Consider the following 25,229-nt stretch of genomic DNA (forward strand, 5'->3'; position numbering starts at 1 on the left):
ACAGGAGATAAAAGAAAAAAAAAACATGGAATATCTTCCTATCTTCCTGGTGGTGGAATTTGAATAAAAAAAAAGGAAAAAAAAATAAACAGGAGATTCAGAGTCTCCTTAGTTTAGGGATGGATTCTGTGCTGCCTGGTGTTATAGTCAGTATGTTACTGCTTCCCTTTTTTGGAGGGGGAAAACCTGATTTCTGAACTGGCTGAATTGTTTAGCCAGTTTGTTAACTGTCATTCCTTTTAGTGAGGACTGATTGTTAAACTCCTGATGCACATAATGTGTTTCAGGTGTGACTCAGTTCTCATTAGGGGATTGTTTCACTGACTGGTTACAGCCTGTGTTACTCTTTTGTCTCTTTCTCTTTTTGAGAAAAGGACAATGTTAATTTTATGGTAGGGCTTAGCCCTTAGACTCCAGTTTTCTTTGCTTTTCGTATGTGTCTTCACTTTATTGGTGGTTGGACTGAGCCTTTGTGGAAGACATACACTTTACCAGAGGAACTGTTCCTGTGGGGAGGCCTAGCCCTGGGACTGGGCCTCTGAAGATTGAATACCTGTGCGTGCTGGGAGGTGAGCAGTTGCTGTATCCTGGAGTTTGGGAGTGGACCAAAAACCTGTGAGTTAACTGCACCTGTACAATGTACTGGGTTCCTGTGAGTCAGCTTGGCTCTGAGGCTGGACCAGGACTCCATCGAGACTGAACACCTGTGTGCTGTGGGGTGTGCATTTGCTGCCTCCAGGAGTGGACTCTGCCCTTGGTTATGGACTGTTTTTAACAACGGACTCTGCAGTTTGGAGCGGACTCTATTTCTGACATTGCACATTGTTCACTGGAGTGGACTCCTCCTGGAAATGGATTCCATATCTTGAAGGCTGTACAGATTTGGACTGTGTACCAGAAAGGACTCTTTTTTTTTTGGTAACTAACTGTATTGTGGTGTTTCCTGGGTCTATCACTTGCACTGTCTTGTGTCCCTGGGTCTGGCAGGCCTTGCTGGGAGACTCATGGGTTGTCCTGAAAGCTGTCACCCTGAGAGCCAGAGGGTGGGTAGGCCATCCTGTGAACCTGAAGGTTGGTAGGCTGTCCTGAAAGCTGGAGGGTGGGTAGGCCACCCTGATGCCAGTTGCCCTGAGAGCCAGATTGTAGGCTGTTCTGAGCGCTGTTGCCCTGATAAGGGGTAATCGGGACGGGCTGTCCTATAAGTGGTTAAAACGTGTCAGAGCAGCCAAGAGCCAGTAGGGGGCGGGCTGAGTTCCGGAAGGCTTGTGGGCTACCCTACATGCTGTTGTCCCAGGGAAGGGCATGGGCTGTCCTAGAGGTGGCTGAAAGGTGTGCCAGGATAGCCCACTGGTTGGAGGCACAATGGGGTGGGTGAGAGACCAATGGTATGTTGGGGCAGACCATGAGCCAGAAGGTGGGTAGCTATCAGTGTTGTCATCCCACGCAGGTACCAGAGTGGGCTGCCCCAGAGGTGGTCGAAAGGTGCTGAGGGTGGTTAGTGAAGCCAGAAGGTGGGTAAGCTGTCCTGACTGCTGTCACCCTGTGTGGGTACTGGGCCAGGCTGCCCTAGAGGTGGTCAAAAGGTGTCAGGATGGACCAACCCCTGGAAGGGGCATAGGGTGGACCAAGTGCTGGAAGGTACATAGGTGTGGGCTGCCTTAGTGGTCAGAAGGTGGGAGGGATGAGGGCTTGCTGGGTCTGTATTGTCGGCACTGTTTGTGGATTAGGGATGTTGGCTATTTGATGCACTCACCATACATGATGGATCGTCTCCTTTTTGAGATTTTAATGTCTCTCGTTGACGAATGAAATACCCCTATCCAGCGAAACCACAGCCAGAAGATCTAAAGGGGATGGTAAAAGAAAATTTAAAAAAGTTAAAGACATTGTGAAGCAGAGTTTCAACGAGGTGAGGGATGAGCTGAGGTTATCAACCGTTGGACTAAGTTACCACTCATCCCTTGTTGCATGTAGCATGCACTTTAATTATTTACCACCCAAAATTACCCACCACCAATTAACTTAAGTGATCTAAAACAATACAATTTTATTAATAAAATCTTAAAATTTAACCCTAAATTAAAATCAAACCCTAATTTAAAATACTGTTAAAACTATTAAAATAAAGAAAAGTTTAAAACACTATGTAAACTACTTAAAAGATACATCGATCGGAGATATTAAGAGTCCATAAAAATCCGTAAAAGTTCGAGGGTCAAAGATAAAGTTAGGTTTGTGATATTCTGTGCGAATGGTTTAAATTTCACAATCCAGAGGCCTTTCATCAATTCCGAGTTCTTCTCAAACCACTTCCCTCGAGCTCCTATCACAAACCCATAAAAAGATATCTTTCCTCCACCGATGCGGTCCATTATCTTTTTACCTAAATGTCTATATTTCTTTATCTTTTCCTCCCAAGCCGATTCGAGGGAGTTTATCTGAAGGTCTGTTCAGACTGTAACGTCCACCACCACAATTTGCTGTTCCTCCTTAAAGATTGAGTCCAGTATCCACAGTTTTCCGGATGCATCTTTAATTCGTGGCTCGACAAATGTAATCCACCCATTTTTCTTAACGAACCTAATTCTTCTGCTAACCTATTGTGCCTTTTAACTCTCATTTTCTTGACATATGGGCACCTTCCAGAGATATGCGTGAAGGTTTCCGAAATGTCATTACATCTTCTGCAATTCTTAATGTTAAAAGGCCTGCCATAAGACAAAGACGCCAGTGTTGGAAACAAATTTGTTCATAACAGAATCGAATTAATGACTTTGGACGTCTTCATAGAATGTAACCTTGTCAACCAATTATTTGATACACTATCATTCTTATAGTAGTGGACACCTGCCCCTTGACAGGGGAGGGCCATCCATCTCTGTATCTCCATAGATCTCCAGTTTGCATAGTTGGAACTCGCAAACTCCTCCATCCCGTCTTCACTATCTTCTATGATGGTATCTGCTTCATCCAATTGTCAATTAATGTTAGGATTCCAGATCTTTTCCATTACCCTTGATTTACTCCATTTGTGCATTTTCTCCGCCACACTCTCACCCTCAAACCGAAACGATGCATGCAATATTTCGTCGTCAGATTTGTGTAGCATCCCATATTTCCTCACAATCGAGATTGGAATGAAAGTTGATAGCCTATTTAACGCCAGGCCTCCATCACGGGCTTTGGCATAAAGCACTCCATCCGTGATGGATTGTGGAAGGTGTAAAATCTCTTTTGCTGCGCTTTTAATAATATTGTCTAATTTAAGATAATAGAAACTTCTGATTAAAATTAGATAAAAATACAGTCTAGGAATAAAATATGTTGTTAAAAGTTCTATTTTCTGTACCGGTTTAAGAGGTGCTCTTTTTAAATTTCCTATCCAGACATCCAATTGGCTCTCCCAGTCTGCTTTACTAACTCCAATCCACGGATCTATTTTGGCACCCAAATATTTATCCGTGTTTCCTGGTTCTATGAATTGTATAATCCCATTATTTATCTTCCAATTTGTTATATCGTTAAATATAAATGACTTATTTCTATAAGTAAGGTAAAATCCTTTAGTTTTCTTTATGTTCACTTCCATTCCCATGTTGTTACAATTTTCGACCAATTTTAAATTGTACACCATACCCTCATAAGATTGACTAATTAAAGCAATATCATCTGCGAACGCTAATGTTGCGCAGTGAAAGCTATTTCCATCTAATCCTAGGAATATTCCCTTCTACTTCTCCTCGATGGTACTAATTAATGGGTCCATTACAATATTAAAAAGATCAGTGACAATGCGTCACCTTGCTTTACTCCTCCTAAAATTTCAATGTTTCCGGTTTTACATTTAAAACCTTGCACCTGAGTAAAATTGTTCTCGTATAAATTTGTAATCAGTTTAATAAAAATTAGCGGGAGCTGGAGTCTTTTCAACGCTGATATAATTAGTTTATGACCGACTGTATCAAAAGCTTTTGCTAAATCTACAAAAACTACTGCTAGATTTCTCTTGTTCTTTTTAGCACCTTTCATAATATTCTCCAGGATTTTTATGTTTTCCTCACATCCTGCTACGCCGGTCATAAATCCTTTCTGCCTTTTATTCAGATTTATCGCTTTACTAAGTCTATTCGCTACGATTTTTGTAAAGATCCTGAGCATAATTGGCCCTATAGTAATCGGCCTCCAATTATTTATGTCTTTTAGCTCTTCTTCTTTGCTCACCTTAGGGATCAGAACCATTCTACTTATTTTTAACTGGTCAGGAATTTTACCAGTTTTTATCCAAATGGTAAATAGTCTAGGAAATAATGAATTAACCTTATTAAACATCTTGACTGTTTCCCTAAGCGTTACCCTATCCGGCCCTGCAGCGGTTTTCACATCCATCGCCTTTACGGCTAGATCCACGTCTTCCACCATCACAGGACCAGTCAGAATGCTACCCAAGGATCCCTCACCTTGACTTTTATATTTAGCAAAACCCCTTAAATTATTGTTTTCATTCAAATTTGTTAGTCTCTTTTTAAAATAATCCTCTAACTCTTCCTTGCGCAGGGGACATTTACTCTTAACTGGGGCCCCCATTAGGGTTCTTGCTAAATACTGCCTCTTAGTTTTATATAGAACTTGCATTTCTTTAAATCTTCCCTTCTTTTTACTATACCTTTCCTTGGCTTTGTTTTCCTTCTTCTGTCTTTGCCCACTATCCCTTAGCTTAAAACTTACTCTTTTAGTATGAGTTATCTTCTTACCAGTACCATCATCCTTTTTCTTTCCTAATTTATCCATTATCATACCCATGATATTCTCGTGTTCCTTACTAACAGCTTTATTCTTACCCAGGTCGTCTTCGATTACTTGTATCAATTCTGTTATCGACCTACCCTTATAACCTTGATACTCTGTAATATTAGTGTTTCCTGGTTCCTCTGTTTATTCAAACTTTCTTCCTCCACAACCCTATCTAACACCAGGTCGCTATCTTCCATTTCATTGTTATCATTAACATTAAGGATCACTTCTGACTCTATACCCTTATCATTATTGCTAATTTTACTCTTCTTATTCAATAGTCTCCTTTTATCAGAAATTTGTTTTGCGGTTTTGGAACCGATTCTCTCTGCGATAATGTTTTTACAGCCACTAAACTCTAATTCTAGTTTTCAACTTTTCTACTTCTTCCTGAGACCACACTCCCCTCTTATTTCCCTCTCTATTATCTATCTTATCCTTACTCTGTCTTCCCTTCCTTTCTTTTCTCATTTCTCAAGATGGGGTGTGCATGTCTTTCATGTTGCCCCAACCCTCTGGCTGATTTAAATTTTAACGGGCATCCTTCACACTGGTATGATTTTTCTAATCCACCTTCATTACTATTACTGGTACTACTATTACTAGCCTTATCACTCTTCGCACACTTTGGATAGTGGCACGCTACCGCCTGATTGTTCCCTTCCCATTCACATTTACTGCACCTAATCCTCACTGATTTGATTCCTTTGCATATTTTTAAGTATTTCCTAAACATCCCTGTGGTATTATAGATATTGCAATAATCACATTTAAAGTATTTTATAGGGTATTTAATTATTAATTCTAATTTATCTGTTTCTTAATTACCGGGTGAATAATTCTTCCTTCATACCTCTCCTCATTACTCTGAGTCTCCACATCGACTAAAAACAAAAGGCCCCTTAAAATTCGAATTAAAAATTGTCTGGCTGTTAACTGGACTTGGCTGTAGAGGGGCCTTCTCTACAAGCTCTTCCCTTCGAATTATGCCCTGATTATTCTGGACAATGTTAACAGCTCCCTCGTGCCTGCCCGATGACAGCCTTGCCGGAATAATTCTTAAAGTCTCTTCCGTCTGAGTCTGAGTCGAGACGGATTGCCCAGTCTGTTTTTGGCTCATACATTTGGCACACGGAGCCGCCAATAGCAACTGTGCAGGGCGGTTATTTTCCCGGTCTCCCACCCAACCGGACATTTTGGAATCGGCCATAATCACCTCTGCCAAATTTGGTTTCAACCAGACCGAACGGTCACCAGCCGTCTCGTATCTTTTCTGAAGGTCGTATTTGCCAGCCTGGTCTGAGTAATACTCAAGCAATGGAGAAAACAATAAAAACAGCCAGTGGCGTATAGCACTGGTAAAATCAAGTTAAGACCAAAGATAAAATCGATGGTAAGAACACTGATAAGACCAGACTAAAACAACCACAAAACAATTTTTAAAATCATCTTCCCGTCAAGAGCTTCCTCATACAGGCCGTTACCAGGGGCAACCACGTGGAGGTTCGACCTTACTATGTAATTGATAAACATATGTGCAAACGATCACAAAGGTGACTACACAGGCACCGGTCGGAGACCAACAACCTTAAACACTGTAGTCACATCCCCCCCAAATCCTGTACCTGGATTAGCTTTTATGTACAACTGTCATTATTGCTGTCTTTTATATGTGGAACTGGGATTTGAGGTTTGTCCTCATTTCCCTGTAAACTGGTTGAACAGTAGGGTCTGGGGCCTGGCTTTGCTGCTCCTCTCCCTTGTAAAATTGCTGTTGTATACAGCTGTAAATGTTAACTATTTTTTGCAAACTGTTTCTTAATGTTTTTAATAAAATAAACAGGAGCTTCAAAGCCTCCTCAGTTTAGGGGGGGAAAAAAACATAAACAGGAGATTGTTTGTTTGATCATGCAGCATTGTCCTCTGTTGAGAAGGGCATTGCGTGTCACTGGCAAAGCTGGTGATTCCTTTCTGCCTGGTGGTGGAATAAACAAAAGATTTATGCACTTGTTATTCTTCACTGTGTCCTGCACCTGCACACAACACGAGCTGGTGAAAAATAAGCACTACTGCTGTTGGGTGGTAATGTGGAGGGTGGAAGAAAAAAAACAGGAGTGACAGCCTAAAAATGAAGTTTTGAAGTGGCTCTGAGTTGGATGGTCAGAGCTTATGTACTGTGCAGATACAAATAAAGGGTGACTTGGTGTCAGACTATCTTGCTCCTTTGAGTTATTTCAGCAAGGTTGACAGCATTGAGGATAGAACATTTATAGATGAGATCACTGTACAGTTCAAAAGTGTGTAGGCAGACAGGGGATTGGTATCACTAAGTAGCCAAGGGTGGCACAGTGGCTTAGTGGTTAGCATTATTGTCTCTCAGCACCAGGGGCATAAGTTTGATTTCCAGTTTAGAACAATTGCATGTGGAGTTTGCACATTCTCCTCGTGTCTGTGTGGGTTTCATCCGGGTGCTCTGGTTTCCTCCTACAATCCAAAGATGTACAGTTTAGGTGAATTGGCCATGCTAAATTGCCCATAATGTTCAGGGATGTTTAGGTTAGGTGCATTAGTCAGGGATAAATATAAAGTAGGGGAATGCATCTGGATAGGTTACTGTTTGGAGGGTTGGTGTGGACTTATTAGGCTGAAAGGCCTGTTTCCACAGTGTAGGGATTCTTTGATTCAAGAAGGACTAGGGAGGTAATGTAGGAGTCACCTGAGTGCATTTTATTCTCTTAGGCAACATTCCTTTTTGCAAATCGGTGAGAGTGATGCTTCACTTGGGGACAATATTCCTCCTAAGATTTTTCTTAAAGAGCATGGACCTCTGAGATCCATTCTTGGCTTTGAACCTTTAAACATCAATACATTGGCATACTGATCAGTAAGTGCATAGAATCTTGCAGGAACCTAGGAGACTGTGCAATATAGATGGAACATAACTCTGGGACGTGAGACTAGAGTCAAGATTAGAGTGGTGCTGGAAAAGCACAGCCAGTCAGGCAGCATCCGAGGAGCAGGAAAATCAATGTTTCGGGCAAAAACCCTTCATCAAAAATAAACATCTGCCCTGTGAGACCAGAGCCTAGTCCACACACCCCTACTGGCTTAGCTGCTCAGGTGGAAAAGAGGAATATTGAAGAATAAATATTTAATGGAGGACTTGTTACTGAGAGAAACCATACACCATTTCTGTCTTCATTAACATGAATAGAGGACTGCATCTTGCTTTGCTGAAGTCAAGAAAATCACTGAATTCCAATAAATCGTCCTGAGTGGTGATGGTGTGGTGATGACGGTCAATTGTTGTAACTCCTATTATTACCCTCAATACAGTGAGAAAGATCAACAATGTCCTATTAGAAACTAATAAGCAGGACCTTTAAAGTTATAATGTCTATAGAACTCCCAGTAAGTGAATATAACATCAATGAGATAGGGCAGCTGCATGTGTGGCTAGAAAGATGCTGCAGGGCAAGGGTTAAGAATTATGGGACATTGAGACCACTGGTGGCTGAGATGGAACAGCACAAGCCAGATGGGTTATATCCAAATAGACATGATCCTTCTGAAGTGGTTTGCTAAAGCCATTGAAAAGGATTTAAATTGACTTGCCAGGGATATGGGAAACAGAACTCAGTATTAGAAAATGAAGCAAATTGGAAAGACAGATGATTTGTTGAATATTTTCTTATTTGCTGTAATGATTCTGTGCTTCAATGATTTCCCAATAAAAGTAGGGTTCTAAGATTTTAGCTCTAAAATATGGCATTTAAACATACAAAAGGATTACTTCCTGCCCAGGCTTCACAATGTTTTGTAACTTATTAAAATCACGTATCAAAGAGAACTGCTTCCTCCATGCAAATGCTATGTGTTTTACAACAATTCACAATATTGCACTACTAGTTAGAATAATTTTATGTTTTGCCAATCAGTTACTAGGCAACAGTGTTTTCAATCTTCAATAAAACACTTTGCAATATGTGCTTTCTTTGTTTCAGTTCTTTCATTTAGTTCAATTCAAGAAATGTGCACATTTCTTAAATGTTGTATATGAAATTCTGTGCCAGTGCAATGCCAGGTACATAAGACCATAAGACATAGGAGTGGAAGTAAGGCCATTCGGCCCATCGAGTCCACTCCGCCATTCAATCATGGGCCATATATCACAATAATTAGCTGATTTAACCAAACAATCCTTGGATTGATGGGAAAATTTGCTCCCCCTCCCTCAGTTCTCTGTCTACAAACTGCTTGACACACAGTCACCCCATCCTTTATGTTAAAAAACTTTGTTGAACAAAACAGAAAGTTGATGGAAATTGAAACTGAAAAAAAATTCTGGCAATATCTGGAACATAGGAGACTCTTTTTAAACTACCTCTGACAAAGGAAAGACACGTTTGAGTCTTAGTGAGAAAAGATAAACCTGTCATTTCTGTGCTCTGTTGTTGAGTGGCTTGTTGGACTATTCCTGTTTATTGCAAAATTTAATATAGTCCAAATCATCCCATAAGAAAATTGAAAACAGGATAATTTCAGAAGTCATGCAAGTATGCAAAGTATTTTGTTTATTATCTATTCAGTATGCTGAAAAGTGCAATATTTTAAATACAATGATATTATAAATTATTTGTAATCAAGAACAGTGAGTTATTAATGCTCAATGCAATATGATGATAATGTGTTTTAATTTGTTTACATGTAATCAACTAAAGTCTTTGTTCTGTTATAGGTTGTAGGCATCTTCAACAGGGTCAGTATTTGGTGACCATTTCTAATCATACCTTGAACTAAGTGGCTGTTTTTCACGGGATAGTCTGGAGTTGCAGACATGGATGACAGATGTCCTTTGCTAAACAGCAATTGAATCAAAGAAGTATTTACAATTACCAAAGAGACTATTACTGAGACCACCTCCATATTCCAGATTTGTTAACTGAATTTAAATTCCACCAACTGATGTGGATTTATACGCTTAGGGCATAAGCCCATGATTTAGGATTAATACCCCAGTAATGTTAATATTACATCTCAGTCTCCCCTTGATTGCCCAACTAAGATCCACTCTTCGAACATGTACCATTGGCATTAACTTTCAACAAAACAGCTTTCAAATTTTATCATTATATAAATATTACCTGTGGAGAGAACTTAAAAATTTGCACTTTGATTGTTTGTTTTAAAAATTTCACATTTCAAAATGCCTGACAAAAATAGGGGATCAAATTGCTACACTGAAAGGTGCCAATGGTTTTGACTCTGGTACAAGCTGAATGACCAGCTCTTAATTATTTGCCCTTAAATACCAGTGTTGTTTTAGGAACAAAGGAATTTTTAATAATTTACACAGTACACAACCTCAGGATATCTCAAAGTGCTTTAGAGTCATGCGTGTACTTGAGAGAGGGAAACAGCAGCAAGATCTGGAAAGATCTTGAATATACACCTGAACCATCAGATTCAATCTCCTTTTAACCATGCATCATAGCCTTACTGGTAATTCTGGCACTGCTCCAGATAATAAGAATTCCTGCAAGTCCAATCTCCACACCAAATCCCCAATATATGTATCTGACTCCGAAAGTGTCATGGCTCGAGAACCAGTTTATGACATAATTTATTGGGGCAGCACAGCAGCTCTGTAGTTAGCACGTTTGAATCACAGTGCCAGGGACCTGGGTTCTATTACAGCCTTGGGCAACTGTCTACATGGAGTTTGCAAATTCGCCCCGTGTCTGCATGGGTTTCCGCCAGATGGTCGCATTTTCTCCCAGTCCAACGATGTGCAGGTTAGGTAGATTAGCCATGGGAAAAGTGAGGTTATGATGATAGGGTAGAGGGGTCGGTCTGGATGGGATGCTATTTGCACGCTCAGTACAAACTCAATAGCCCAAAAGACTTGCTCCTGCATTGTAGGGATTCTATGATTTTATGACCATTGAAAAGATATCCTCCATCTCAAGATCTTGTAATTCCTTTTATTATTTCTTTCAAATAGAGACTCTTGGTAAGATTCCAAAAATCTTCCATAAATCCATAAATTAGACATTCCTATTCCAGCCATAACAAATTCCAAAAGAATCATCATTACTTTCTTACTTACCAAGACACATACAATTTGTATTTTATTTTTAATGTTGCGTTTGGCTGTGTAACTTAGAGAAGTTCCATGAGGCCTTCATAACTAACTTTATAAAGGAAGAGCTTATCTCCTTACTTATCACTCAACTTTAATAAAACAATATTTTGGAAAATAAGGTACCACTGCTAAACATAAAATGTATAGTCTGTCAGCATTTGCCACTGATTGAACATGAATTCCATTTCTCAAAATTGATTGACAAATAAAACGGCAATAGATCATTTATTAGATTACCTGATCATGAGCGTGGTTCATTCATGTAAGAACTTAATGAAAGTTGCTAAATTCCTGTTTTATTACTTTAGTGGTAAATGGAGAAATATTCATTTAATATGAATTGATTGGAGACATTGGAAGGTTATAGAATTTCTATCGTAGTAAATGCTTTTCTTGTCAAGTATTTTGAATTAATTTACAGCCTGATGTCCAAAACTCCATGCCCTCTATAGTGACTGAAGAGCATCTAATTGGGGTCTATAAAATCCCCAACTGATTAGATAAGTAATTTTTATTGACCTTTGCATTATTATAGTATGACAGGTAATGAATCTTTTGAACATTCTTATCTCCTAGATCAATTTATTTTATCATAAAAATCAAGAGTATGTTTAAGACTGATAATGAAGAGGTTCAAAAGCAGTATTATATGTAAAATATTATTTGCAACACTGAAATAATTCAAGAATGTAAAGTTGGTGTTGACAAAAGTAAAATATATAAAAAAATGATTATCTGTCAGGTGACCTTGAATGGAATACTTTAGGTAGAACTTTGAAATTTATTGGGGAATTAATAAGGCAAAAGCAGCTCAACCATCCAAGGTGCACCAAGAGAAATTGGGCCAGGCACATATCAAGTGACTGATTATTATCATCCATTCTATTCCATTCCATGGCATTGAGAGTTATATTCTTTGTATTTGAATCAGTAATGGCACTGATTAATGTGCAAACTACGAGACTAATAGAATACAAAACATGCTGCAAATTAGAATTTTTTGAACACATCGTTCTGTGCATACTAAAAATGCTTTTCTTTTAATAGTCTGAAGATGTTTTATAAATTACCTGATTTCGATTTTCAACATTAAAAATGAGCAGCTTGCAGGGGACACATTGCAGGGGATGGGAGGGGAGCAGTGGAATGGTGGTCCACTTAACTACCTGATTTCCACCATTGAGTGACTGCCTGTGTGGAGTTCGCACATTCTTCTTGCATCTGTGTGGATTTCCTTCAGAGTGTTCTGGTTTCTTCCCACAGTCCAAAGATGTGCAGGTTAAGTGGATTAGCCATGGGAAATGAGGATTATGGTGATAGAGTAAGAAAGGTGAGTCTGGATGGGATGTTTTTCAGAGGGTTGGTGTGGGCTGAATGGCCTGCTTCCACACTGTCGGAATTCTATAATTAACTCACAAAGCCCATCAGTTGCAGATTCCAGGCAAATCCGTAAATGGCCATGCGTCATGTTCAGTTGTTTTTAGCTGATTGCTGTTTTATTCTACAAATCATGGTCCTACCTCATGATTTTAGGTAGCTTGTATACCATTCACCACTCACCAATGTGTAAAAAAACTTCGTGTGTCCTGACCTGTATTCTTTAAAGGGGAGGTTATCATTAAATTGAAGCAAGCTTTAATTGCTCATTCACATATGCCCCACCAGAAGATTAGTTGTCCTAAGACAAGCCAAACAGAGACACACCAAACAGAGACACACACGAGAATTCCTAGAAGCATGTCATTCCAACCAGAACTCTTATCAACAAACACATTGACTTCGATCCCATTTACTGCCCCCTGAAAAAAAGAACAGGGAATGACATCACCACAGGAAATGACATCATTAACCCAAGGAAACCTAAACACATAAATAGAAAGCTAGCCACTGCTTCCTCCGGAGACTGACTGATGATGTTACCTAGTATGGTGATGAAATGTCTGAAAATGAACATTTCAGCTTAGCGAACAAACTTACATCCAGAACCTCAAATTGAGCTGCAAATCTTCTCAAAACTTGATTAGTTGTCCTCTCTAGATTCAAACTGCAGGCTAGCCCAGCAATGGGAATTGCTTGATCTGCTGCCTTCTCAGTGGGGATGTAGGGTGATATCTGTTTGCTATCTGCAGGTCAACTGCAGCATTTAAATTAGACCAGGCTGGGCTTCCCATCACTGCCTTTCAAAGTTGTTTCACTGAAAACTTCCCGCTGTGGCTCATGACAATTTTTTTTCTCATGCAAATTTGCACAAGACACCACATTCATCGTGCGTCTGGGTTCAACAGCATCCTTCTTATTGAATCGTACTATTACAGAGGTAGATGTGTTTGCTGTTGCCAGGACTAGCACTGTTCATACCTCCAGCACCGTATTTAAATCTCATCAAGCACTGCTAGCCAGGAGCTGCGATTCAAAATCTGCTGCTCCACTCTTATTTCAGAGGAGATGGCTGAGAGAGGAAAGTGGGCATTTCGCTTCACAGACAGATACCTGGTGTTGCAGATGGACAATATGATGGAGTCGAATTCTACCATCTTTCTACTGAACCACCAACGGAGGCCAAGGTACCAGATGCTGCTGTCAGCTGGAGCCTCACTGACTCCAGTCAGGTCACTGTTGAGAAGAAACATCAACGGAGTGGAGCTTGAGAGGGTTGAGAGCCTCAAGTTCCTAGGAGTGACGATGATCAATGTTCCATGTAGATGTGACTTTCAAGAAGGCACAACAACTCCTCTTCTTCCTCAGGCAGCTTAGAAAATTTGGCATGTCTATAAGGACCCTCCTCCACTTCTGTAGTTGCACCATAGAGAGCATACTGTCCTGGTACATATTGGCCTGGTATAGTAACTGCATACCCAGAATTGTAAGAAATTATAGAAGGTGATGTGCACAGCCCAGACCATCACGGAAGCCAACCTTACATCCATTGACTCCAATTATATGTCTCATTGCCGCAGAAAGGCTTCCAAAATCATCAAAGACCACTCCAATCCGGTAATGCTCTCTTACAACCTCTTCCATTAGATAGAAGATACATGCACCAGCAGGATCAAGAGCAGTTTCTTCCCTGCTGTTATCAGACAGATGAATGGACTCTCTAACTTCAAATAATGTCGATTTTCTTAATGTTAATTTTGCCTTGCACACATCCTGTGCCGGTATAAACAATAAACCTCACTCTATCCAAGTTTTTTCATCTAGTTATCTATATGTCCTTGATTGCTATGATTTTCATGTACTACTCACCAACAAAGCTTTTCACTGTAGTTAGGTACATGTGATAATAAATCTAATCATCATCATCAAATGCCCAGCAATGCTGTAAGACGGTCAATGACCTTCTCCACTCTGCAAAGGTAAGTGCCACCATGTCATCATCACAACCTCACACTCGCATAATTCTGTTACTTAGCTCTGCTCCCATCAAGGTTAATGGTCCACCAGTCTCACTGTTGCAAGCAGCTTTATTCCTCAGTAGCACTCTTAAACGCAAATACCCAAAAGATTTCCTGCTGTCTCTTCTTCCTACTCTGTCCTTCTCACTCACTGGGGGCACCTCAGCTCCTTTCCTGCTCCTGGTGGCAGCATAGAGTGTGCTGGTGTAGCCCAGGGCGGGACTATAGCAGCAGAGGAGGAAAAGTTGAACTCTCTTTAAATTATCTTCCTTTATTTTCCAGATAGCCCTTCCTTTTAAGGAGACAAAGTGGTACCCAGTGGTGCCCGAATTAAGGATGGCTAACACATTTTCCCCATAGGTTTCCCATCAAGGCATCTCCATCTCCAGCAACCTTAATCCAAATGGATAGAGGTTGCAGCTGATGAGTGTGACCCTACATCTGAGTAGGATATTCCCAGCACGTTTGTCTCCCTGGCTGCAAATGCTCACAGGGTTGTTCACCTAACCCATCCTGGCCAACACCCTCCACTGCAGAGTGTGCTCCCTCCATCTCAGTTGCAGACCCCCGGATGACATCTTGACATAATAGAAAATGCAAGGAAGGAAAATTGCTATGGAAGCACATGGGAGCCACAGGTAACTCTTCTTTGTAAATATGCTTTTATGTCTACAAGTATACATGTGCTTCTAACTGCATGCCATTTTAACATGAGGATGTTAGAGCTTAGTAGCTTCTTCATACCTCATAAGAGGGACAGAAGTTATACTGACAAGACGTTGCTTTTCTCTGAGAAGCATTCTGGATAGCAATAGATTTCAGGCATTCTTCAGCCCTTGCAATAAAAAATACACCAAAGAATTAGAACTTTTGGAAGAAATCACTAAGTGCAAAGTTAATGTGAATGCCTCAAAATAGTTCTTGTCTCTGTTCATGTTCTGCACTTTTGGCCACTGTGTGCATCTAACTACACCATCATTCAGGAGTACACACTTCAACAGAAGCAATGATTCATTCTATCTTTGTGTCTTACAAAAGAGTGTACTTTTGTTTAAGGATAGGTGACATCCATTACATCATTAACATCCAAATTCTGTCTCGTACTGCATTTTCCTGGTGGAAAAAGATGTTTTAAGTGCAACCTCTGTCACTTTAGGCATTGAACTGATGTCTACTTAAGCATTACATGCTCATTTAACAATCAATGTGAATTCACAGACTCTGAGGATTGAATAATGGTGAGAGATTGAGTAGTGTTTGCATCAGGATGCCTCTCAAACTGATAATGGCCAGGGCAGAACTCATTGCACAGCTTTCAGATACTTGATCGTGAGGGAACCCTCAGAAGCCAGCTTTCCTTAATGTCTTTCCTTATGATTTTTTTTCCTGTCAGAATGAATACTAATCTGTGCTCATTAGTACATACAGCATTGTCAATCTTGAATGTGGAAGAAATGGAATACTATAACAAGTTCACACCGTTGTTAACAGTAACTTTAATTGCAAGACAGGCAAGTCGGAGTGACAACAAACAAAAAAGCTGTACTTGCTTTTGGAATTATACAGAGGCTACCTGTCTTTGCAGCAATAAAAAGAATCTACGTTCACTGGAATACATTCACTTGGAACTTACAAGTTCATAAGATAGAGGAGCAGAATGAGGCCAGTCAGCCCATCGAGTCTGCTCAGCCATTCAATCATGGCTGATATGGTCCTCACCCCCATTTTCCTGCTTTCTCTCCATATCCATTCAATCCATTACCAATTAAAGATCTGTCTAATTCCTCCTTAAAGTTACACACTATCCCAATATCCACGTTGGGGTTGCAAATTCCACAGATTCACAACCCTTTTGGAGAACTCTATTTTAAATTTGCTACGCCTTATCCTCAGACTATGACCTCTCATCCTAGAATGCCCCACAAGAGGAAGCATCTGCTCCACATCTATTTTATCAACATCTTTTATCATCTTGAATACCTCAATTTGATCTCCCTTTATCCTTCTAAATCCCAGAGAGTATAGACCTAAACTGTTCAACCTCTCTTCACTTGACAAGCACCTCATCTCTGGGATCAATCTCACGACCTCCTCTGAACTGCTTCCAATGCCATTACATCTTTCCTCAAATAAGGGGACCAAAACTGTGCATAATACTCCAGGAGCTGGGTATCAATGAAGTCCTGTCTGGCTCATTGTGCCTGGTGTTGCATCACCCCATCATGCTGAAAACCATATTCCTCCCAATGGCCTCATCTTCCTCCTTGGAAAACTGCTATCACTTTTGCAGCTCCCTAGAATTCATAACATCTGCACTTCCCCTGCTACAGTGTGCGGCAGGCCAAGATTATATCATACATTATATGTGAAGTAGACTGCAAGGTTCCCACTGATTGATCCAAGCATCAGAAATTCATATTAAGGGAGGTAAGGAGCCTATTTTCAGTTCCATGAATGGTCCTGGTAGAAACGTACAGTAGATTGTACTCTGCCTCTGGTGGAAGGTTAAAAAAAAAAGGCGACATTGCCTCACGAGACTTTAAGTCATAAATAAAGTGGCAATATCCTAAAAGGCAACACTGAAAAGCTGCAACCTGCAAGGTCTCAATGCAGAACCAATGTAGCGCTTCGCGAGGATGCAGAGAGAGTTACCAGGATATTGCCTGGGCTGCAAAGTTGTAGCTATGAAGAGAGATTGATTAGACTGGGGTTGCTTTCCTTGGAACAGAGGACACTCACATCATTGAGATGTATAAAGTAATGAAAGGGATAGATATGATGGGAAGGTCCTTTCCCTGGGTTGGGGGTGAGTTGGCAGGGAAATCAATGACTGGGAGCAATTAATATAGACTTTAAGGTAAGGAGCAAGAGATTTAGACTGAGTGTCAAGAAAACTTTTGCTACCCTTGGAGGCAGCGAGTTCCAGATTCTCACTAACTCTGGGGGAAGGAGGCAGAAACCCTCATAACAACATTTAAGAATTTTTTAGGTATACACTTGTGATACAAAGGCATACAAGGCTTTGGGCTTCAATGCTGGAAAACAAGATCAGAATAGTTCATTATTTTTGACCATGCAGACCTGATGGGCTGAAAGGCTTTTTGCGTTGTAGATGGATTGTCAATGAATGAGGCAGGAATTTGGAAACTATCAAGAATGTAGGCATCTTGGCCACTTTTGAATGTGTGAGAGATAAATTGTGAAGGGGTCCTGCCCAAAACGTTGTTTCTCCTGCTTCTCAGATGCTGCCTGACCTGCTGTGCTTTTCCAGCACTACACTCTTGACGAGAGATAATTACAGATGAGTTGGACATTGATTGAGTGGGACCCTTTCCTGTTAATGAATTCAATAGTGTGATCATGTACAAATTGCATTTGAAACATTTTTAATCCCATTGGAGTTGAGGTTTGGAAACAAACATACCAGTCCCCATTGGATCATTCGAAGGTGAGAGTTACGTGAAAAAATAATTGTTGTTGTTATCCTGACGGTCATTGGAACAGCATAGCCATTATTTTATTAGTGCACAAATCCTGCTGTAGCAGTGACACAGAACTGTGTAAGCATCTCAGAACAACCTCATTATGTGTTGACAGTGAACTTCAGTCATTTGGAAAAAAATATCAGCAAGGACTGCATCTTCCAGCCTTCCGAACCTTTGCAATATCCTCTGTGGATCTGCTGCTGTGATTTCTCCATCTGGAGACAGAAGGTTGCTGCTTTGTCCTGAGCTTGATGATGTCTTTGTATGCCCTTAATTCTTCTGTACTGACTGAAAACAGCTCAGTCCACTGACTAATATCTTCACAGCTTCCCAACTGCCTTAGCTGTAATCTGTAGGCTAGTTGGACATGATCTATAGACTTTAACACAACCCTAATCTCTGGATTATTCTAATGCAGATCATCAGGCACTGATCACTCTAAGCGTACAATTGACTTTGGCAAATATTCTTTGACTGAGATTGGATGATGTCCTTAACTATTTGTGGCGGCACCCCTTGGACTGACTGTAGTCTCTCATCAGTTGACAAAGGACTACTTCCCTTATGCTTTCAGAAGTGACCATTTGCTTGAAACACCTGCAGAGTGTTTGCCATATTAGCCACTGGCACATTGATAGATGTGATATTGACATAACATGGTACTGCAACCTGTCCACTCCCTTGTCTATTCAGTGCTGGAAAACATGATAAGCATGTAGTTTCTGGCAGCACTACGAAGCAAAGGCAAGACAGAAATTTTGTGAGGCTTTAGGTTCTGAATGAAGCGACAAAGACCTAAAAGGGAAGGCAGAAATGTTGGAATCTGTAAGTTCTCATTGAAGCACCAGCATGCTAGAAGACAAGGCATGGCAGAGATGTTTTAAGCGTCCAAAAATACTTAGAAACCAATCTAAGAGACCTGAGATGCATTTGTGCAGATACTTGAGATAAGAACATGTCATTTTGTGCAGAGTGACCTCATAGGTTCATAGCAAATGCCAGGTGTCGGTGAGCTCCAAAGTCTACATTGACATGAGATCCTGTGAGACCCTAATCCACTTCTCAACCAGCCCAAATACCTCAAAGCCTTCCCACAGCATCTTCCCGTGCAATCACAAAAAAACTAACATCTCTTTTAACTCTTCTCTCCTCACTACCCAAGACTCCATCTAGGTGATGCAGCAATTTAAATGAGATTCTTTCAATTTAGCATTCACTGTTTACAATGTAGCTCCTTTAAATTAGTAAGGACAATTGCCATTTAGGTAAATGCTTTACGGAACACCACCACTCAACTCATGCAAAACACTAGCTCCCAGTTGCCACCTTGGTCTCCTGCTCACATTTCTGTTCTTGGCCAGCTGCTAATGAAGCTCAAAATAAGTTCAAGGAACAGCACCACTCTTCAAATTAAGTGCTTTACAGTCTTCTGCACTGAACGTTGTGTTTTGCAGTTTCACAATACAGACTCGGTCCCTTATTTTTAATCTATTTTCTAACCACTTGCCAACCTTACTCTTGGACACAGTTGTTTCATTATTCTGCAATTCCCACTCATTGTGGACAAATGTTTTGTTTCTTTATTACAAAAGAATCATTCTCTTTGCCTTTTATTCCATGACATTATTGTCATGTAATCTCTCCGTCCTTTACCCCAATCTTCCATTTTATTCTTCATTCCTCAACAGGTTCTCACATTTCTAGCTTCCCTCAACTCTGGAGAACAGTCACATTCAATTAGAAATATTAAACCTGTTTCTTTGAACACATTTGAAACACTTACTAATGAGGTGGAATGACGTTAATTGACATCTTGGAATCTTTGAATAACACAAAGACAAGAGATCACAAGAGATTGGAGCAGCTGTAGATCCCATACCCAACTAAGCATCATCCCTCAGACAATATGGTTATGTCCAATCTTGGGTTTGATCTCCAAGTTATTCTTATTTCCTCTGAAGGATCAAAAGAATTGTCCATTCCAACTGTTGGTGGAAAAGGATACTGGGCAGAACCTTTCAGATGGCAGAATTTCCCAAAAAAAGCTCATGGGTAGTGCATTCTCATTGATCCTGGTTGCCTGAAACTTTTGCTCCCGACTGGAAAGAAGCTCCATATTGCAGAGGTGCCAGATTGTTCAATTTGCTGTCAATAGGGAAACTGCAAGGCAGTGCCTGAAAATGAAGAACTAATGGAGGCCTGACTGTGGTATCAGTCTAACAGACAGACTCCAGCAAGAGGGATGTCAGGGCTTTGGTGGGGAGAGTTCAAAGAGTGGGATGTCCTGTAGAGGACAGGGGGATGGGTACAGAGGATCCAGAAGGGTGGTTCCACCCAGTTTGTCTGATACGAGTTCACGGCATTAAAGGTACAAGCGCATGCAACTGTTAGGCATAAAGTGAAGCATTAAATGGCCAACCACCTTTAGATCGGTGGGTGGATAGGGGAATGGTAACAATTTGTCTGGTATTGGCTAGAAAGCCTCCCCTCCATAATAAGACATGGTATTCACTGTGAAGGCACATGCAATAACGACATAGTCTGTTATTAGAGGGCAAACTACTTTACCAGAACATTACTGCAATGGGAAACAAAACCAGAGGATGACAGGTCAGGGTATGAGTTGGAATAAAAAGAATGTTTTCTTAAAATAGAATGTATCCTATTGAATAACTCAGGGGTGGATTCTATGATGATTATGCAGATTCCAAACTTTGTGTATTTTTCTATTACCGGTAATGCTTTGCAAACTATTTATTGAATTATGTTTGTTAAATGTTCCAAAGAGTCCCAATCCTTCAGTTATTCCTGAATTTTGCAAAATTTTGTGGTTGCAAGATCAGTTAGTAATGTGATTTACCATAAAGTAATCTACTTTTCCTGAAGATATACATGAGTGGAGGAATGCCAGATTGACACTATAAACGTAATAAGTTTATAGTTAGGAACATGCATCAAAGTGCCACAATGTAGGCTTAATGAAAACTAATTGCAGTTACATATCGCATTTATGATCACTGAAATTAATCATCTTGATGGGCAACATTAAAATAATACCATCATTCATATCAATTAATCTTTACTGTGACATGGAAAAAAATCAGGAAGAACGATTTTGCACAAAGGTTAGTGATCAACTAGACTTCCCATTCTCCAAAGGTTTTTAAAGCTGGCTCAACAGTGAGCAACAAAACAGATTGGTTGACTTAGTTAGGGTCATGAAGGAAGGAGATCAACAGCAATAGATAATTTGTGCTGACATGCAGATTAAACATGAAAGTTGGAACAATGTCAACAGGTTGAGTGGCCTATTCTTACAATACTGATACTGATGTTATCTACAGGAGTTAACTTTTTCCATTGCTTTGGTGCATTAGCTGTCTTTCTTAAGTTTTGAGAAAAGAGATGTTGATTGACTAGAATCCACTTGCACACCAATATGTTGTAGTGGTGAATACACCAAGGACCAGCACCTTTTTACTTCAGTTTATGTAGAGATAAGTCAACTCTAACTGGTTGAGCCATGTATTGAGGGACCATGGTTTTTGTTAATTAAGGAAATGCATGTCTGGACAGACTTATTTTGCCTCTAAAGGGGCTACTGCATTTGGATACATGCAGCTTCTCATAAGTAAAAGTGAGACACATTGCAAGTCTGACTGATTATCTTAAATTGTTCTCCCAAAGTGCATCAAAGGTTAAGGCCCCAGCAATTGAGATTGGCTCTACAGGGGCACTAGTTTGTCCTGAACTTATATAGCAAAGACCACTTTTGCTATAGCAGTTTAAGGTCTGACTTTTGAAAGATGGAATTTGTCACAAGAAATTTGTTGGTGCCTATATGTGTCCTATTCCTTGATCCAAAAGGACATCGGCTAGGAAGTCGAATTGAGGTGCAGTGTGGATGTTTTCAACCAGCCAATGGTTTTCATCAGTCAGTAGATGTTTTGGGGAATTAATGTTTGTATCAGAAAACAAGGACATGGATGTGGAGCGAAGGGGTTTTAGATTAGATTACTTACAGTGTGGAAACAGGCCCTTTGGTCCAACAAGTCCACACCAACCCTCCAAAGAGCAACCCACCCAGACCCATTCCCCTACATTTACCCCTTCATCTAACACTACGGGCAATTTAGCATGGCCAATTCACCTACCCCGCACATTTTTGGACTGTGGGAGGAAACCGGAGCACCCAGAGGAAACCCATGTAGACACGGGGAGAATGTGCAAACTCCACACAGACAGTTGTCTGAGGCGGGAATTGAACCCGGGTCTCTGACGCTGTGAGGCAGCAGTGCTAACCACTGTGCCACCCACAAAATTGGGATCATAACATTTCATGCTGCCACTCTCTACTGGAAGAGTTGAGTTGCATATGTAAATTGAAGCAAAAGCTCTAGTCTTGCTATTCCCTGCTATTCAGTTAGGATATAGACATGATGATGTATGACAGACTGATACACAACACTTGGACAAGTATTGAGGGCTAGATGTTCATGACATTAGCCCATGCAGATCCAGCAAGTTTGATTGTGTTTGTGTTTGTGACACTTGCTACTTTTCTGTTCAGATGTCCCCAGAAGAGCAACGTCACATCTAGAGTTATTCTCAATTATGTTGCATTGGAATCATGCTTTAGCCTGACAATTCTTTTCATTGCCCATTTCTAATTGCCCAGAGGCCAGTTAGGAGTCTGAAGGCACATGCATGCTAAACAAGATAAAGAGGGCAGATTTCCTTCTCTTAAAGGTAAAGGACATCAGTGAATCAGACATGTTTATCCTTGCCAATCAATGTTACAGTCTTACTGACATCAGACTCTTAATTCCAGACTTTTACTGAATTTGAATCCCACCACCTGCCATGGCGGAACTTGAACCCATTCCCCCCAAACATTAACTAGGTTTCTGGATTGATAGTCTAGCAATTTATTTTGTCTTCAGTTAAAGCACTTCCCAATCAGAATCACATGTACTGTTGGACTCTGTGTTTTGAGGATGCAAGTAGGAGCTAGTTGAATATGACCAGTGCTTTGCCCATTGTGAGTAATCAGACAGAACAAACTTCAATATGATCCACCAGTTGTTCAGATGTACTTATTTGACATTGCACCAGTACAGAAATTCATATGCCACGTTATTAACTTGTGAGCTTGGCAGTGCATCATTTTGGATTGATGGAGAATATCAATTGTGCTGATACTGCATAATAAATTGGGATCATTACATTTCATGTTGCCACTCTCTACTGGAAGAGTTGAGTTGCATACGTAATTTGAAGCAAAAGCTCTAGTCTTGCTATTCCCTGATGCCTTCTTCATAGTAATGCCAAGACCAATTTGACTGATTGCTGTCGAGAGTGTGGTGCTGGAAAAGCGTAGCAGGTCAGGCAGCATCCAAGGAGCAGGAGAATCGATATTTCGGGCAAAAGCCCTTCAATCAGGGATTGCTGAGCAATCAGCAGTCTGTTGTCATGCAGTATAAATTGTTGTTCCTTGGAAATTTGGAATTCCAGTGACTCCATCCTGATAAATGCAAGGTGAAAAGCTTAAACAACATTTCTCTTTTGTTCAGCAATGCTCAAGTTCTACACTAGCAAGTAATCATTTTAAGTGTTTTTTTTATTTGGACATTATTTAAATTATACCAAGGCATGTATTTATTAAATTCAGAGCAGAAGATTTTTAGTTCTCCATGAAAATTGCTTTATTTGGACTAAATGCAAATTTTCTAACATTTATGAATTTGATTCTTAACAAAGTGTTAAACATACAATTTTTTATGGTCCCTACATATTGGGGAATCTGGAGCAGGACTATCTCAGCTGAACAACCACAATTAATAAGATATATAATGAACTACCTCAGAGCAAGTAAAACTACTTGATAGCTTACATTGTGTATTTCTCAAATACAACATGACTACTTTAGAAATTAGTGAGAACGTGAATGACATGTTGGAGTTATTTGTGCAAAACATTGCAATGCACTTTAACCAATGAAAACAATTGCAATTTTTAATCAACAGAGGACAAAGGCTTTTCAGTTTAACAAGGTGGAAGGGAAAGTCTTTCTGATCACAGAAACAGATAAATTGAAAACATTAAGTTAAAAGAAGAAGAGAAACTGAGGGACTTCAAAGCATTTAGAGTTTGCAGGCATTTATGCTATGAGCAAATTTACTCGCTCTTTTAATCTGATCAATCCAAACATGCACTCAAAACTATCTACACTCATTAGATTTCAAAGCAAATATAAACTCAACTTGGGTGCAGCAGGAAATAAACTATATTGCTTTCTATTGTCATATTGTGTTTCTTTATCGAATGACTACAAAAAGATTATCTTCAATGTCACATGCTCTGTTATTTAATTGAACTTATAAACCACTACTATCGCTAATAATTATGGAAACCCTACAGTGTGGAAACAGGCCCTTCAGCCCAACTTGACACTCTGAAGAGTAACCCACTCAGACCCATTCCCCCTACCTTATTTTTACCACTGACTAATCTACCTAACTTACACATCCCTGAACACCATGGGCAATTTAGCACAGCCAATTCACCTAACCTACACATCCCTGAACACTATGGGCAATTTAGCACAGCCAATTCACCTAACCTGCACATCTTTGGACTGTGGGGGAAAACCAGCACACCCAGAGGAAACCTATGCAGACACAGGGAGAATGAGCAAACTTCACACAGACAGTCACTCGAGGCTGCAGTCAAACCTAGATCCCTGGCACTGTAAGGCAGCAGTGCTAACTGCTGAGACACTGTGCAGCCCCTGGGAGTGCAGGGAGGAATAATGCGGAGCATATCAGTCCTGGGATGAAGAGTAGATCTGGGGGCAGGATGATACAGTGGGGAAGGCAGGGTCAATCCTCATGTCAACCCCAATGGTGCCTGATGAAGGAGAGGTCAATCCCCGTAGGTCTTGAACACAATCAGAAGCCTGAGGGAATCGTAAGCTTGAAGAAGATCTTGAGGATAGGATCAAAGACCAGTGGTTATTGGAGGTCTGCAGCAGATCAGTACTTTCAGGGAGGTTGGAGACAACTGAATAATGGGCAGTTAGGGAGGATTGCAAGGTTCGGAAGGAAGATTAAATGCCATAGGCAACTTCAGAGCCTTAAGGAGTATCTAGAGGCCTGAACATGCAGCTGGATGCCTTGTGGTTATGTCAGGTGGTAGAATTAGAGATGAAGTGGGGAAGGCCAGAGGGCAGTCTGAAAAAGAATAGTGGAGCAAGATGCGGCATGTCAACTTTTCATGGTAGATTAAGGAGGTCGGTGGGAAGAGTACTCATCTCTCAGATCCATCATTCCTTCCCTGGGTTTATTTTTAAGTTCAGTCTGTGTCTTTAGCTCCACATTCATTGTTTATGTTAGAAATGCTGCAATAAGTTTT

The sequence above is a fragment of the Chiloscyllium plagiosum genome, unplaced genomic scaffold, assembly GCF_037043375.1.
Source record: "Chiloscyllium plagiosum isolate Xiang-an unplaced genomic scaffold, Cpla_swu_hap1 HiC_scaffold_4, whole genome shotgun sequence".
Lineage (NCBI taxonomy): Eukaryota > Metazoa > Chordata > Chondrichthyes > Orectolobiformes > Hemiscylliidae > Chiloscyllium > Chiloscyllium plagiosum.